Here is a 17,564-nt window from a genome sequence, read left to right as displayed (position 1 = left end):
GGAAGGAATTTTGATAAATCAGTAGTGAAGACCATCTGGGACTGAAATTGGTTCTTGAGGGTAGAGGTCTAGAATGGTTAGATATGGGGATGCTGTTGCACAGTCAACAGAACTGATGAGGTGAAGAACATGCACAGAGCTCAGCTCAGATTGAACAGAGACTGTTTTTGTGGCCTTCTAAGCATTTTCACGTTTCATCTAGATATTGCTTGCAGCTGGTTAAAGGGGCACTTAAGCCAGAGAATAAGTGGCCAATAAGAAATGGTGAATTTGAAAGAGGTTAGGAATTTTAGGTCAGTAGTTGCTGAAATGACTGACCAGAATAATTGAATGAAATTTCCAATGAGGATGAAATATGGGTTTACAGAGAGCACCTAAATAGGAAAGGTAGACAGCTAAGAACAGAGGTGACTTTTCAAGTCAAAACGTTAGAAGGTAGGCCGTTTTTAATTCCTGAAGAAATCTGAGGTTTCTTTGTGCTGATGAGTAGCTGAGGTAGAGAGGAGATTTTTGAAGCTGAAGATGAAGAGAAGAAAACAGCCAATGCATTAAAAGAGTTGTTCATTTAGGTATTAAAAGGCCAGAGGTAGAGGTAGTGAGGAAAATTTAGAGGCTGGTGTTTGTGTTTGGAAAGGATGATTTTAGACCGTTTAACTTGCTTTTGGGCTAATGGATTATAAATTAAGTAATTAAGATCTGATAAAAATGTAAGATTTCTTAATAAGGAATGGACTAGTGGACTAGAATTTATTTCAAATTGGATGTCCTCCATTTGTAAGCCAAATTGTTAACAACATCAGTTATTGAATAAAGAAAGTATCTTCATGAAAATTGATTGACTAGTCAAGTCAGTCAAAATAATACCCAGAGCCAAAAGACCTTTTGCTTTTCACATTCCCTTCTTTAAGCTTTTGTGCGCTTCAGAGGCACTTCAGAAAGCAGAGGAATTGGGTCCAAGATCTTAGTGCTGTCAACTTCACAGAATTTGCATGTTGCAGATTTGCAGTAGAAGCTGTGAGTAAATTTGATTCCTCAATGGAAGGACATTTTATTCTTCTGGGCCACCCAGAATCTGCCTTGTACTCCAAATGTAGAGGGGTTTTATCTCCTTGAAGAAGACTGCTGGTGTCAGAGTTATCTACTGAGTATGTGGAGTTCTAACTGGTTAGTTTGTGGTTTATAGACTTGCTCTTGGAATTACTTATCATTTCTTCTTTGTACCTGTCTTTGTCCGTTCTTTGGCTTTTGCTCTTTAATACCAGGAATACAATTCGATTAGGGAAGATAAAGTAGAATAATGATGAAACCAAAATGTATCAGCTTAACCCCTTGCTATCCAATACCTAGAACAGTGCCTGTTGCAGTAGAGTAGAAGCTTAATAAATATTTGTTGGTTGCCTTGCTAGATTTATTCTTAAAAGCTTCAAATTAAGGAAACGTGTGGCGATTAATAACCAAATTGAATTTTTGTTTTCACAGAGTTTTGATTGTTTCTATTGTCAATAATATAGGCAGTTTTGAGAGAAAAGAAGAGTTGCTTGGCTCTGTCGACCTTTTAATCATTTATCCGACACTAATACGTTAGGTGCTAAGGATCCCAGTCTTTGCCTAGTAATTCATAAGTTTTTAGCAATGTGATTGGTGCTATTATGTCCGTTGATGACTGGGGCTGTGGAAACACTGGGAGGAAGCAGCCACATCTGTCTTTGCAAGTCAGGGAAGTTTTCATAGAAAAGACATAAAAGATGAGTAGTAATTCATCAGGTAGACAGGAGAGAGAAAAGATTTCAGATAAGTGTAAGGCATGTAAGTGGGAATGGAAATGGCATGCTGGGAAAATTGCAAGTAATTTTGTATGTTTGGAATGTAAGGTGCCTGTGGGAAGGATAGGAGCCAGTTATGGAAAGTGAATGTCATGTTAAAGAGTTTGAGCTCTATCCCATGGGTGATAGGGAGTCATGGACAGCACAGATTATAAACAGGAGAGTGACATGACCAGATTAGAGTTTCAGAACAATTCTTCAGGCAGCACTGTGGAGGATAAACTAGAGTGGAAAGGGGAGACCAGCTAAATGGTTAACATAATGATTGGTATGATTAATGTCATAAGGACAATGGAGATTGAAAGGAAGGGATGGGTTTCAGATAAAGGTTGAGATGAGGGAGGAGGAATCTAGATGACTCAGCACTGGATCCACTTATTTCTGGTAACATAAGGCAAAGAGAACATTTGTATAAATGAAATGTATAAAAAACCCAAGATTTTCTCCACTGAACATTCTAATTGTGTAGATTTAAGAATCTTTTTTTCCCCTAGACCACATCTCTCCCAGAATAGTTAATGAGTAATGAAGTAGACTGAATGCAGGAAACAATAAAGCAGAGAATAGAATCAAACGCTATGAAAATCAAACAGCAACTAAATTATTATTTCTTCTACCTCAGCTCCCTAGACAGAGTTCATGGTCTATCACTCAAAAAAGTGAATTATTTGAACTTGTTGTCAGAAATACTAAATTCCAGAACTAGAAAATTCAGCAAGCCAACCATGTTCTCCTGATTTTCTGAAAACATTAACCCCTATTTCCTCAGCACTCTGCCTCCTTCTTCCCCTAGGCCTTACGTTTTGAATCACTGACTTTAAAAACAGTGTTTGCAACTTCAGTGTCCTGTTTTTCCTTCTCCCCTGTGTTTTTTCTCTGCCTGTTTGTCAAAGTCAAAAATGGTGGTGACAATGGTAGACAAAAGAAGGAGAGTGGTTGGGATGTATTAGGTGGTCGGGAATTAAGATTACAGAACAATTTGAAGTCACTCAAAAGCAAACCTGGAATGAACCTTAAAGACTACTTGGTTTTCCCTTCCTTCATTTCAAAGTAAAGAAAGTTGACTTCAGAGAGATAAAATGACTTACTCAAGGATAAATATCTAATAGGAAAGAGAACCAGAAGAATGAGAAAAATATATGAAAAGTACTTTTTTTTTTAATTTTTAACGTTTTTATTTATTTTTGAGACAGAGAGAGACAGAACATGAATGGGGGAGGGGCAGAGAGAGAGGGAGACACAGAATCCCAAACGGGCTCCAGGCTCTGAGCCGTCAGCACAGAGCCCGACGTGGGGCTCGAACTCCCGGACCACGAGATCTGACCTGAGGTGAAGTCAGACGCTTAACCGACTGAGCCACCCAGGCGCCCCAGAATATATGAAAAGTACTTTTAAGACACCTGTACTATAGACCTTGTCTCTACTTGAAGACTGGGAGTTTAATACGCAGTTCCTAAATAGAGTTCACCGTAACAATCGGGGAGGCAGTAAAATCCAAATTCTTGCAGAAGCTATATAAAATGAAGGACAAAATAATTTCGGGATTATAATTGGTCATTTTTTTCTTTATAGTTTGAAATGCTTTTAAGTGAGAGTATTGGAGTTAAAAATTTTCTACATTTTATAGGTGGTATGTGGCACATGTAGAGACTTGGAAATGCTTTTTTGAGAGGTGATCATTATAAAGCAGAATAACTTGAATTTTAGGGAAACTGGCATTGCTTGATTTCAAGAGTTTAGTAAAAAAAAAAAAAGTCAAGTGTGAAAGCTCACATTTCCTTGCATTCTATGTAGATAATAGGATTTCTTTTCTCCTTGGCAATGAAATATGTACCATGTGGTCCCTTAATTTCTTAACTAAAAATTTTAATTGGAGGGGAGTCTCTTAATCCTTAGGGAAATATGCTTCATATGGATTGTAAAATCTGGCAAATTTTGGAAAGAAGAAAAGCAGGCAGTACTCTTCAAAAAAAAAAAAAGTGGTCTGCTTGAACTTGCCTTTCTTGAAAAAAAAAAAAACAACAAAACCCAACATTCTTTCATAAAGCATTTTTTTTTCAAAAGTATTTGCCCTTGAGCATTTTTTCCTACTTACCTATGCTTATCTTTCAAAACAAACATTTATTTCTTTCTACTATAGAGTGTGGTGAGGAAGTCCCTTTGAGGTTATGCCCTACAAACATATCCAAGCAGTAACTGTCACCTCCTTCCTATGGCACAAGAAATGACTAACTCAACCACAGGCAGCCCCGAGCATACAGCGGTGATTTCACGATGGGGGCCGTTTAGATGTTGCCTATGGGGAACAAAACACACAACTGTATTTTTGTGTGCAAATAAAATTTTGGGTCCCTTTGACCCAATGGAAAATGTGTGTCTGTTGGTGGCTGCCTAGTTGGAATATGATGATTTACACTTGGAAACATTTGTGTCATTTATCATATGATGTTACTGGCCTACAGCATGACTGCATAACAAATAACCATATTAAAAATTAATCTTTTCCAGTTCATCAGACTGTATGTCTTTCTGAAGCCCCGAGTTTTCTCTTTCCCTCTTGCCCTATCCTCTGTTCTTGCAGTCACCCTATGTGTTAACTACAGGATTAAGTGAAAACTCCTGTACTAGGCTTTCATAGATGTGCTGTCAGACCCCCAACCAGCCTGTTCACTCTTCTCTCCTGCTTTTCTGCAACTTAAGTCTTCTATCTAGTGGAATTGGTTCACTCTCTGTCCCTAAAACACACCTTCAAAACCTGACCTCAGAGACTGCCTTTACCTTAAACAATTTTTTTTTAATATTTATTCATTTTTCGAGAGAGAGGGAGACAGAGTGTGAGCAGGGGAGGGGCAGAGAGAGAGAGGAAGACAATCTAAAGCAGGCTCCAGGCTCTGAGCTGTTAGCACAGAGCCAGATGCAGGGCTCGAACTCATGAACCATGAGATCATGACTTGAGTCAAAGTCGGACACTTAACCAACAGAGCTACCCAGGCACCCCAGTCTTTACCTTTTAAATTCTATTCTTTTATAGCTAGGTCTAAATTCTACTTCAACTGAATCATGACAAAATAATCTCTCCCAGAATTTTTTTAGTGACAGCATTGTGTACACTGCTCATTAATTTTCGTGTTTACTTTTTAATGTTGGAGAGGAGGCAAACTTCACCACTACCCTCTTAAGATCTCTGGCTGGGCCTGAGAATTAAATTGGCATAAGATGGATCAACAGGAGAAAAGCATACAGATTTTTAAATGTACATGGAAGCCCCCTTAGGAAAATGAACACCCAAGGAAGTGGCTAGGCCTAAGTATTTATATACTAGGTTGAACAAAGAGAGACAATTGTGGAAAAGTAACTGAGACATATGGGGAGACTAAAAGAAGTTAAATTATCTTAACAAGGTCCATTTGTATAGATTTCTCTGGTCTCCACTCCCATCCCTGGTGTTAAGAATATTCGCTTCCTCCTAGTCCAGGGAAGGCATCTTTCCCAAGGGAGTTTCATCTCCTGCTTTCAGGAAGAAAAAGGGAGACCAGAGCACCTTTTATGCAAGTGCTGTTTTTTAGTGCTTTTAGCTCAAAGTAATACCTATGCTAAAGCAGCATATTTGGGGGTGGCATTTTCTGACACTTAACATTTATGTCTTGTCGCTCCTTTTATATTGTGATTCTTTGAGATTGAGATTATGTTGTAGACCTGTTGGCACTCCCAAGGTGCTTTGCTCATACTAGGCATTCAATAAATACGATTTTTCCTGCGTTTTACAATTGAGTATAAAAGCCCATATTTGGATCTTGTTTTTCTGACTAGGGGGGACTATGGTAATATACATTCTGATATGATACATTCTGACTTTTTTTTTTTTTTTTTAGAGAGAGTGCGAGCCTGGGAGGGGAGAGGGGGCAGCAGAAGAGAGAGAATTTTAATCAGAGTCCACGCTTAGCGCAGAGCCCTATATAGGGCTCAATCCCATGACCCTGGGATCATGACCTGAGCTAATATTAAGAGTTGGAGCCACCCAGGCACCCCAATATGTAACCTACTTTAAACCATTTTAGTCTTGCATATACTAGTAAATAGAGTTCTAAAAATATTGTGATTATTTGCTATAGAATATTTTTGTAATATCACTGATTATGTTAAAGTTTCCAGAAGAGAATAGTTTTTTAAGAATTGGGGCAGTACAATTTTGGCACTGGAGAAGACAGACATTAGAGGCCGTTGAATCATCTTACCTTTTACCCACTGTACTAATGCATCCTCTCTATAACATCCCAAATAGGCCGGACATGGAAGTGCTTGCAATTACTCCTTCACTTTACTAATCTATTCTTAGATATTCATAATATTTTCATTAAGAGTCAGAAATATCCTTAACAGTAATTAATACTGAGTTGATTTGGGAGTCTTGGAGAATGCCAGAGCCCTTCTCAGCTTCTTAGGTTCTAATGCTCTTTCTCCTAGATACTAAACTACTGTTTACTCTTCTCGCTGAACTTGGCATAGTCACAAAACTCGTCAAAACATCACCTTTTTAAAATGCACAATGGCTATAAGTGCTTTTGAATCCTCTTTGGGTAGAGCTATAATAACATTCTATAATTCAAGTTATTACTCAAATCAGAACACTATTCTTAGTAAATACCATAATATCTTGAATTGTATATTACATACAATATTTTTGTTAGTACTTGGGTTTATAAAGTTTTGGTATTTCAACAACCTTGTGAGTTAAGGAGGAGTCAAATGATTAGCTTAGTTTTATAGATAAGTTTGACACAGGGAAGAAATAAGATTTTCCCATTTATTAGTAAAGTTAGGACTAAAACCTAACTTCCCTGGCTCTGTTCATTAATTCTGCTCTCTCTTCGATGCCCACTATGTAAGAACAAATGGGTATGCCATGCCCGCTGGTGATGTAGCAGTGTTCTGTCCATGACTTATGCTGTGATGGAGCATCTAGTTGAAAAAACTATCCTTATATTCATACTTGTATTTTACTTGAAATTTAAATTGTGCTGTTTCGACTGAAAGATACTGACCAATTTCTTAATTGCATGCCATTGCTATGGTTTAGAAACAATGTTGTTGCATTTAAAAGAAATGTATATAGCCCAAATACACAAAAGCAATTAAAATTGTTTTAGATTTTGATTATTTTAGCATACTAGTTGATTATAACTCAGCTATCTGCAGTGAACAGTTGGCCTTTTATTATGTTGTCCCCTCTAACTCCATCCCTGCTCAAATTATTAAGTGGAAATTCTTCTAATTGTATAGTCTCATTTTGGGGAAAATTGGGAAGGTGGAAATCTAAATGATGCGTGTTACTCTCAGAGCTAGGAAACTAGAGCCAGGTCTCCTGGTCCTCTAATTAAAACTTTTATTTCTACAGATTTATTCTGTGGTCCTTACTGAACAGATCTGCCTTGGGTTTCTGCTGGTGAGTTTTTCAGCAGGAATGCGGGCTTTGTTTCTTTGAATAGTTGAGTGCAGATTAGTGGTATGCCAATTTCCTGTGGCCTTTCAGAGCTGCAATTTGAGCCCTGTTTGCTCCTGGCCCTTGCACAATTGAAAACAATGGGTGACTTCTTTTAGGTTTCACTTCAGGGCTCTTAGAAACAGGGGAAGTGGCTAAAGCCCTACTTTACAGGTAATTAACAATAGATAATGTTTGCTCTGCATTTTTAGAGCCGATAAAAGGTAGATGAACATATTCAGCTCCTGATTTAGACACTGTGTGGTGGTTTTATGGATACAATAGCTGTCTCAGCATTAGCAAGGTGGCATTAAATATCTGGGTCACATATATGATTGAACACAAAACTTGTAAAAATTAAAAGAAAAAAGAATATTATTGAAACACTGATGGGTAACTTCAAGAAAGCACTCCTTAGAGAGGCTAAGGAAACTGTATCGCTTTAAGTCATGTGTTTTGGTTCAGGGTGCATTTATTATATCTATATCTGTTTTATGAGGTGAACAATTTTCATAACTTGATCCTTATTCAAAACAATTTTTTATGTTCTATGAATTCAACTCTAGAATCCATTTGTTAGTTAAGATGATACCAGCTTAAGAAGTTTTTATTTGATATCACATTTAATTATTAGCCACATGTATTCTTATGAAATGGTCTTAAATGCCTAACATGTTGTAGAAAACAGTATATTTTGCCCTTTCATTGTATATTTGATAGGGTTTTTGTTTTAAAACTCTAAATAAATAAATTTTTTTAGACTATCCTCCTCCCTGAACATACTACATTGATTTCATGACAAACTAGGTTTGTAGCTATGTTGGCAGACTAATTGACTTTTTCAATTTGTAACAGTTATAAAATACCTACTCTGCCTCACATACTGGCCAAAGCATTAAAGATGGAAAGACTGGGTTGGGGGGGGGGGGGGAACCTGGCTTTAAGGAGATTATGGCAATCTCTTTCCCAGCACTGTTGCCAGAAGTGGAGATCACTCTTTGGGAAAAAAGTAATCTCAATTTTAATACTTAAACTGTACATCTATAATTGTAATGTAGAGGCAGCATCCTTGATAAAAATCTAAAGACTGGGTCATGTCTGAGAACGCCCAACCATCTTACTTTTAGAGTGAATCTTAACTCTAAACCAAAAGATAGTGGCTTTTTGTTCTGAGCAACTTTGAACCAACAACATGAAAATGTCACCTTACTCATCTGCTCCTAAGAGTTGATGAATATAAAGGAGTTACTTTAGTGGAGAATTTCTATACCATTTAAAAGTGTATTTAGATACTCTTGAGAACAGTGTTTTAAGTACAGAGGTGTGTAAAAGTGAAGGAATGCTACATCAATTAGACAGTCCAGACTTGGTGAATACCCAGAACATGTTCAGTGCTGTGCCAGGAGTGTGAGTTTAAGGAAAAAGTATAAGCTCCATATCTTCACTAAGAGCTGGATCAGGAGGCTGACCTGGCAACCAGAAATAGAAAAAGCACTTAAACCCTCTTTTCTGCTGATAAAAGTAACATGTGTTTATTGTAACACTGTTTTTGAAAATTTAGAAAAAGTATGAGGAAGAAAACAAAAGTCACATAAATCCCACTACCCATTTCTTACAGACGGATTTTAACAATTATTTGGATACTCTTTACCTATCTCTTAGTTTCTTTGCCAGCTAAAATAAAATTATAAGTAAAAACACTCTTGTACTTTTATCCTCCCTTTATTATTTTCTATTACTCATTGAATCTTTTAGACTAGAGGAATTGGTTCCAAAATATGATACAGACCAGAATAATCTTTCTGAAAATAGTCATTCTGAAAAGAACCAGAATTTGTATTTTATTTCATTTACTTCCTTCTTTTCTATCTTTTTAATAAAGTGGAGCTCTTTCAGAGAGTTGTGAAGGGAAAAAAACGGAGTTTGTCCTTTTCAGCTTTCCAGTAGTAAACCCAGTACTTAAACCCAGCTGAACACATTTACTGGAGGAAAACTAAGACACTTGATAAGAAAAAGAGCTTAAAAATTAGGGTCACTGAGGGCTCAGTAATAACAATCTATGATTTTTATTTAAAATAAACTACAATTATTTGATATTGTCAATAGTTATAGCAAAATAATCCTGTAAAGAAAGGACTTTAAAAAATAATGTCAACTGCAGCTCAGCTATGAGAGCTAGGTTCCTTCTCTTCCCCATCCCCCCACTTTTTATGTTAACCACATTAATAGTGCTAGTAATTTCTCTTAAGAAACTTTGTCTCTGAAGACTAATGCTCATCGTTTTCCTGAAGGTGACTGGCTTGGAATTACGTAACCAACTTTATTATCACTGTCATTAAAATCAGTGTATATTTCATTCCGGTTGTACAGGAAGTGATTACTTAAAGTATCCATTTAAAAGATGACTTAATGTTTAGATAGTGAACTTGTATGTTTATCATGTCAGAGCCTCAGAGGACTATTTTGTTTTCCTTAAGTGCTCTAAATGACTGCTCAGTTGCCTACAGTTGTGATTAGCTATGTATAGCCACAAAGTTATCGATATTAAAATAGTACCATTATGATACTATTGAATGTTCAAGTTCTATTATTCTCTTGTTCCACAAATAAGAGGAACTTTCTGAGTTGTGAGCTAAGTAACTTCTTAAGTGTACATCATTCTCACAGGAGAATGCTGACATCTTTCATCTTTTCCGATGAAGGAACTCATTTGCTAAGACAACTTAGGATGCACTTAGGAAGAAGTGACGACCCTATTTTTATTTTATTTAATTAACCTTTTACAATGACTCCTAGATAGGTAAGTCTTCTACCAAAAATTAAGGTATTTGAAAGTAGCAGTGAGCTCACTTAATTTCTCTATTTTAAACAGAGTGCTTTTGATGGTTTACTAGACACGACATCACAGTTTCCTGTTTCATATTTGAGTTAAGCAGGGTTGGAGAAAACCATTTGCCCTAGGTTTTGAAACTTTAGGCATAAAAAGCCCCTGACCAGAGAAGCTTCAGAAGCACAGTAGCTCTTTTAAATTGTAAAAGAGAATTAAGACTGCAATACTGATGAACGAAAAAATATCCAACCTCCTTCCTGATGTCCCCCAAAAGAAGGGTAAAACCTAAAATATGAGATTGAATGATAGAAATGATTATTTAAGCTTTTCACTTGTAAGGGCTCACAGGTTTTTATTATTTTCCTTTTTCCTAATAACAACTAGCCTAGCACTCTGTATGTTGGCAAAATTGTTTTGTGTTCTCAATTGAGAAAGGGAAATTGAAAGTAGAGTTAAGCTTTTAGGCTCAATAAATCACTTGCAGTTAGAATTTAGTGTTGATGGCGGTTTCGGGACTGAGGTGTTTAATAGTGTGGTAAATAAAGAAAAAATATTGAATCTTTTCTGCAATCCGTAGGAAGTAAAAAACATATTTGGCATTATGTATTACTGTTGTGCCTGCTTACTTATTATTTTATTTTTTTAAAAGGCAGCAAACTAAATTGCTCTACAGAAAACGAGGCACTTCTGAAACCTGGGTAAACGATTGGTTTCTTAAGATTTCTAGAGAGGTTCTAATGTGTGATAAATTAAAGTTATAAAGTATGATCATTTTTAAAGGGGGAATATGATCATTTTAAATAATTGAGGAATTTGGCAAAAATGGTTTTTAAAGTTTTATTTAAATTTCAGTTAGTTAACATAACATAACATAACATACATGTAGACCTCAAACTACTATTATACTGTGTGTTAACTAAGTAGTGATTCAACACTTGCAAATGGAGCCCAACCTCTACACACCCATAATAAGGAATTAAAATGCACTAAATTGTCTAAGAGAAGAAAACTGAAATACTGAGATTTGGAGAAATAAGCGATTATTTCCTGGGATAGAGCTGAGGGAGCGGACATGGGCCAGCTTCTGAGGCTGTGCTGGTGAACAAGATACACCTATTGCTTCCAGTCTGGTGTCTTCTCTTAATTACAGAAGCAAAAAGACTTTTTTTTTTTTTCTGTAAAAACCTTTATAAATTCAGTACTAGTACCTTCCTAGCTCTGTATTCCAGATATCACCACCCTTAAGAGATGAAAGTGCTATTTGTCTTCTGAGATTTCTTTTTTCTATGAAATTCAAAAAGACTAGCCGTTTCGTCTTTTCCATACAGAAACCCAGGTCACAGAGTAGTGGAGATATCGGCTGGGGTTTCCATCATTTGAGTTCTTATTACCAAATATGACATTTGAACTCATTTATTTTGTGATTGTTTCCTCAACAAAAGGTACTTATCATTGTTCCTGTAATCTCCTTTTCCTAAAGTTTTAGTTTGTAAGGTATATATTTATTCTTATGCATGTTAATATTCATTCCCATATAATTTGTTTCATTTATGGTTGGTTTTTCTCACTGTACTGTAAGTTCCTCCAAGGGATCCTCTCTTTTTATATCCTTTCATTATTTTCGTGGCTCAAATTTACTGACTGCTTACTGTGTGCTGGGGTAGCTGGGTACTGTTCTTTTATGATTTATTTGATCTTCTCAACAATTGTATGAAGTAGGTACCATTATTATCCTCTTTTATATAAGATGAGAAAATCCAGGTGCAGAGAGGTAAAGTAAGTAGCCCAGGTTCCCCAGAGCTAAAACTTGGGGAATCAGAATTTGAACTCTGGTTATCGGACTCCAAAGACAGTGCATCATGTATGACTTTAAGATCTATCTTTCATTGTTTTACCCATAGTTTTCTAGGAGTGACCATTGCTACTTTTCCTTAGGAATCGAAACTAAGTGCTATAGACTGTTTATGTTCCTTCCAAATTCATATGTTTAAATCCTAATGCCCAACATGGTAGTATTTAGGAGTAGGGCTTTTGGAAGATGGTTAGGTCATGAGGATAAAGCCCTCATGAGTGGGATTAATGCTATTATAAAAGAGACCCCAGAGCACTCCATTGCCCCTTCTACCATGTGAGGATACAGCAAGAGGAAGGCCATCTATGAACTAGGAAGCAGGGAATCACCAGACACTGAAATCTCCTGGTGTCTTGATTTTAGACTTCCCAGACTCCAGAACTATAAGAAGTAAATTTTTGTTGCTTATAAGCCACCCAGTCTGTGGTATTTTGTTGTACTAGTCCAGACAGACTAAGACACCAAGAAACCGAGATCAATGCTCAAGGCAAAAGAGAATAATTATATCTTTTATTATTTAAGAATAGGTTAACTGTTTTTCTTTTTTTCAACCTTAAAACAATGTAAACATGCTTTGTACTTTGGCCTGTACTACCTTACTTCCTTGGTTTGTGGATGAAAATGAGGGGTGTGAGGGACGGTATAAGTTTTAAAATTTGTTTCCTTCCTTCCTTCCTTCCTTCCTTCCTTCCTTCCTTCCTTCCTTCCTCTCTTTCTTTCAGTTTATTTATTTTTTTTGAGAGGAGAGTGCACAGAGAGAGGGAGAGAGAATCCCAATCAGGATCCACACTGACAGCATGGAGCCTGGTGTGGGGCTTCAAACTCACAAACTGTGAGATCATGACCTGAACCAAAATCAAGAGTCAGATGCTTAACCAACTGAGCCACCCAGGCACCCCTGGACTCTCTATTCTATTCCATTGATCTGTGTGTCAGTTTTCCTGCCAGCACCATACTGTTTTGAGTACTATAGCTTTGTTGTAAAGCTTAAAATCAGGGAGCATGATACCTCCAGTTTTTTTCTTTCTCAGGATTGCTTTGGCTATTTGGGGTCTTTTGTGGTTCCATACAGATTTTAGGATTCTTTGTTTTAGTCTGTGAAAAATGCCATTGGTATTTTGATGGGGACTGCATTGAGTCTGTAGATTGCTTTGAGTAGAATAGACATTTTAACAGTATTAATTCTTCAACTTCATGAGCATCATATATCTTTCCATTTATTTGTGCTATCTTCAATTTCTTTTTTGGTGTCTTGTAATTTTCAAGTCTTTCACCTCCTTGGTTAAATTTTTTCCTAGGTATTTTATTCTTTTTGATGTAATTATAGATATATAAATAGATATATACTTCATATAGCATGATGCTCAGAAATTGCTTAACTGAGTTTGGGTTTACCATATTACCAGATCAAGGAATCCTGGTAAAATACGGAGTATATATAATTTGATTTTTTCTTCTAGGTTCCATTTCTTCTTTGGAAGCTATTACAAAATTAATTTAAATATGTAGATTAATTTAGCACATTTCTGTTACTCCTAGTATTGAATCATTATATTAAATAGGATCACTGACTTTCTCTGAAAAATGTTAAGCTAGGTGCTGTACTTATAACATGTTCACTTAGGTTACTACAGTGAATGGAGGCAAAATGAATATGGGATGTACTGATGCTGCAGCCATTCTTTTTAGATATTTCTCTCATCATCTAAGTTGGAATTGAGTCATTCAATTTAACAAATTTATAAAATTTTTGCTAGAGTTCTGGTGATACAGCATTGAACAGGATAGCTACAATCCTTTCCCTCACAGAGTTGATGCTCCAATAAGAGACATAGATGATAATAAACAGACACACTGTATGTTATAATAAGCATCATTGTGCAGTGAAAATAGAGCGTGAGATATGAGCACAGTAGACAAATGAGCAGTAGGTTTTTTTTCCAGGATCTTGGCTTTCCTGTCATGACATATGAAAAAATAAATTTGTATATTTTATATATTTCCTTAGTCCATTTGGACTGGTATAACAAAATACCATAGACTGAGTGGTTTATACACAATAGAAATTTATTTTTTACAGTTATAGAGGTTATAAAGTCCAAGATCAAGGTGCTGACAGATTCAGTGTCTAGTTGAGGACCTTCTTCCTGGTTCATAGAAGGCCATCTTCCTACTGTGTCCTCACATGGTGGGAGGCTTAAGGGATCTCTCTGAAGTCTCTTTTATAAAAAGGTACTAATCCCATTCATGAAGGCTAAACCCTCATGACCTAGTCACCTTCCAAAGGCTTTACCTCCAATTATCATCATGTTGGAGATAAGCTTCAATATATGAATTGGGGGGGCATACAAACAATCCACAGCAGTAAGTGTGTATTTAACTTTATAAGAAACTACCAAACTTTTCCAAAGTGCTACATAATTTTTGCATTCCCACCAGCAATAAATGAGAATTCCTATTGTTCTATATCCCTGCCAGCATTTGGTATTCTGCTAACTGAACCCTTTTGTGTTTTCTTTTTTTTTTTTAATTTTTTTTTTTAACGTTTATTTATTTTTGAGACAGAGAGAGACAGAGCATGAACGGGGGAGGGTCAGAGAGAGAGGGAGACACAGAATCTGAAACAGGCTCCAGGCTCTGAGCAGTCAGCACAGAGCCCAAACGCGGGGCTCGAACTCACGGACCGCGAGATCATGACCTGAGCCGAAGTCAGACGCTTAGCTGACTGAGCCACCCAGGCGCCCCCCCCCCTTTTGTGTTTTCTAATATGCTTCAGGAATTATTCTCTCCCATGTCATCTTTCCTATTTGTTTTAGAAGGTTTTAGATAGGGAAGGTAATTGCTTATGTTCAGTCTTCATCTTGACCTAATTTTCCATACAAGGTTTAGCTTAGTCTTTCTTACCTACTTTGTGAAAACTTATTTTCCCAGAGACTTCCTATCACTCCCCTATCGGAATGTAAGTTGCTTTACTTAATTTTTTCCCCATTTAGTTGAAACCACAGTACAAGGCAGAGTTTTTATGGAGGTCTGTCATATTTGTGAAGAATTTCAGGAAGACCTTACCTAGTTTTTTGTGTTAGTTTTTCTTTGTTCAGCAGATCCAACAACATATTGTTTTCTGACATCCATACATGATTGATAGATTTTAAATATTATCAACACATGTTGCTGATATTTTGTAAACACATCCTCTGGACTTTTACACAATATGTGTACAACATTTGCACAACATAGTGAGACATGTTATTCCAATGCACTAATTTTGTACCATGGTAAAAAAGAGCTAAATATTGTAGTTTATGATTTCTTTTACCTTTCCTTTCTAGAAACTACAGTTTCTTTCTAAAACTTAAAAAACTCAGCTTTTCCACAGGCATGAATCTTATCAGTGAGAGGCGTTGAAGTCACATCCTAGCACATGCCGAGACTCAGAAAGGGCATCTGTCCTTTTCCTCCTGGCTGCCATGCTGCTGGTGCTTCTTTTGTTTACTCTTTAAAAAAATTTTTTTAACGTTTATTTATTTTTGAGACAGAGAGAGACAGAGCATGAACGGGGGAGGGGCATAGAGAGAGGGAGACACAGAATCCCAAACGGGCTCCAGGCTCTGAGCCGTCAGCACAGAGCCTGACGTGGGGCTGGAACTCACAGACCGCGAGATGTGACCTGAGCCGAAGTCGGACGCTTAACCGACTGAGCCACCTGGGCGCCCCTTTTGTTTACTCTTTAACCTGCACAGTCCGGTGGTCAGCCACCACCAGAGACGTACAATGCAGAACAGTGCGCCCACATCAGCAAAAGGGTGGAGCTTATTTCCTAGCGACTATTGCTAGCTAAGATGATACACTACTAACCAGTATAAAAGTGAATTTGTATATAATGGCTTAAAATTATATATTGATTCTGTTGGAAGCTTTATCTTCTACTTTTAAATGGGTTTTGCTACTCTTGAAATTTTATTTTCATATTCATTGCCAGATATTCATTTTCCTGGGTATCAAGAGTGAAAACTTAAAGATAAATTAGAATTCTCTTCTTTGGTGGCCACTCTTTTTTTTTTTTTTTTTTTATACGTGTTATTTTCACAGAAACTGGTATCTGCCATCTTATTTTTAAAAATCTGGCGTAGGGGCACCTGGATGGCTCAGTTGGTTAAGCATCGGACTTCAGCTCAGGTCACGATCTTATGGTTCGTGGGTTGCAGCTCCACATTGGGCTCTGTGCTGACAGCTAAGAGCCTGCTTCAGGTTCTTTGTCTCCCTTTCTCTCTGCCCCTCCCCCACTTGTGCTCCGTCTCTCTCCCCCCATCCCCCAAAATAAAAATCTGATTTAATTTTATAAAGATACTTGTAGTGCCAGGGATTTGTTTAAACGTTATCTTTTTCATGAAAATGTGTTTTATTGAGGCCGCTAAAAAGCATATTAAGAGAATTTTTACTAAGAAAAGTACTAAGTGAATCAGGGTGAAAAGCAAAACATGTAAGAGGATGGTTGCAAATATAAGCAGTTAATAGGTTTGCTATGTTTGAACTTCCAATATGACCCAAAATTTCCTGCCAGACTAGAAGAAAAAGTGAAAATATTATAGTATGAGTTTCTTGGCATTTTAAGGAATTACAGGAAGTTCTCAGGGAAGACAGATTTTGCCCCTGGCACTAAATTCTAAAAGACAAATCTCGCACAGAACTTATGTAGAAGGAATTGAATATTGGGAATAGACAATATCCCTAAAAAAAGGGAGAAATAGTTCATGTGACAAACTTTTATTAAAGCTAGAGACATAAACTTAAAGCATATTTCAATGGAGACTGATTTTTTCTTCCCCCAAGGAAACTTACAAGGGCCTACATTTTGTGGCCTAAGTATCATAGTCTTCTGGTAGTCTTAGTCCTCCATAACTCTCTCGACTTAAGGTATATATTAGGGACTGAATTATATTCCCCCCAAATTCATATGTTGAAGCTCGATCTCACAGTATGACTGTGTTTGGAGACAGGGCAATAAGGAGGCAATAAAAGTTCAATGAAGTCATAAGGATGGAGCCTTATAATCCAACAGAACTTGTGTTCTTATGTGAAGAGGAAGAGCCATAAGAGAGTGTTCTTTCTGTTTCTCTGTTAGCACAGAGAAAAAGCCATGTGAGGACATAGTGAGAAGGTGACTATCCATCAACCAGGAAGAGAGGCCTCACCAGAAACCAATCCTGCCAGCACCTTGATCTTGGACTTCCAGCCTCTAAAACTGTGAGAACATAAATTTCTTTTGCTTAAGGCACCCAGTCTGTGGTATTTTGCAATGACAGCCTAGCAGACTAATATAGTATGGCTTCTAGATAAAAGATAATCCTTCAAACATTAGGATAAGGATTCCAATCTGTAGGCACTTCAGTCACTTACCTGCATGCAGAGGTAGCCAGTGTCTTTATATCAGACCTCCATTGTGCTAATCCTCAAATCAGTATTCTAGGTGTGCAGGGTGGTTTAGTGTTGATCTGGCTGTATGTCACGGACACGAGATGCAAAAACAACTTCCATGCTATTCTGCCATCTTGGCTCTTCCCTATATCAAATCTCCATTAG

At 37.0% G+C, this 17,564-nt stretch overlaps 1 protein-coding gene across 1 annotated transcript in view; it reads left to right on the top strand.

The window, feature by feature from the left end:
- SPRY1 (sprouty RTK signaling antagonist 1) overlaps nt 1–17,130 on the top strand; it is a 30,440-nt gene extending 13,310 nt beyond the window's left edge. Inside the window, exon 3 of the transcript XR_008296146.1 lies at nt 17,107–17,130. The gene's annotated coding sequence lies outside the window, so the exon portion shown is untranslated. The remainder of the gene's footprint in view (nt 1–17,106) is intronic.
- Nucleotides 17,131–17,564: the final 434 nt, after the last annotated feature.

This window comes from Acinonyx jubatus, chromosome B1, assembly GCF_027475565.1.
Source record: "Acinonyx jubatus isolate Ajub_Pintada_27869175 chromosome B1, VMU_Ajub_asm_v1.0, whole genome shotgun sequence".
Lineage (NCBI taxonomy): Eukaryota > Metazoa > Chordata > Mammalia > Carnivora > Felidae > Acinonyx > Acinonyx jubatus.
Note: the sequence above shows the minus strand (reverse complement) of the source record. Positions and strands in the feature narration are given on the sequence as shown.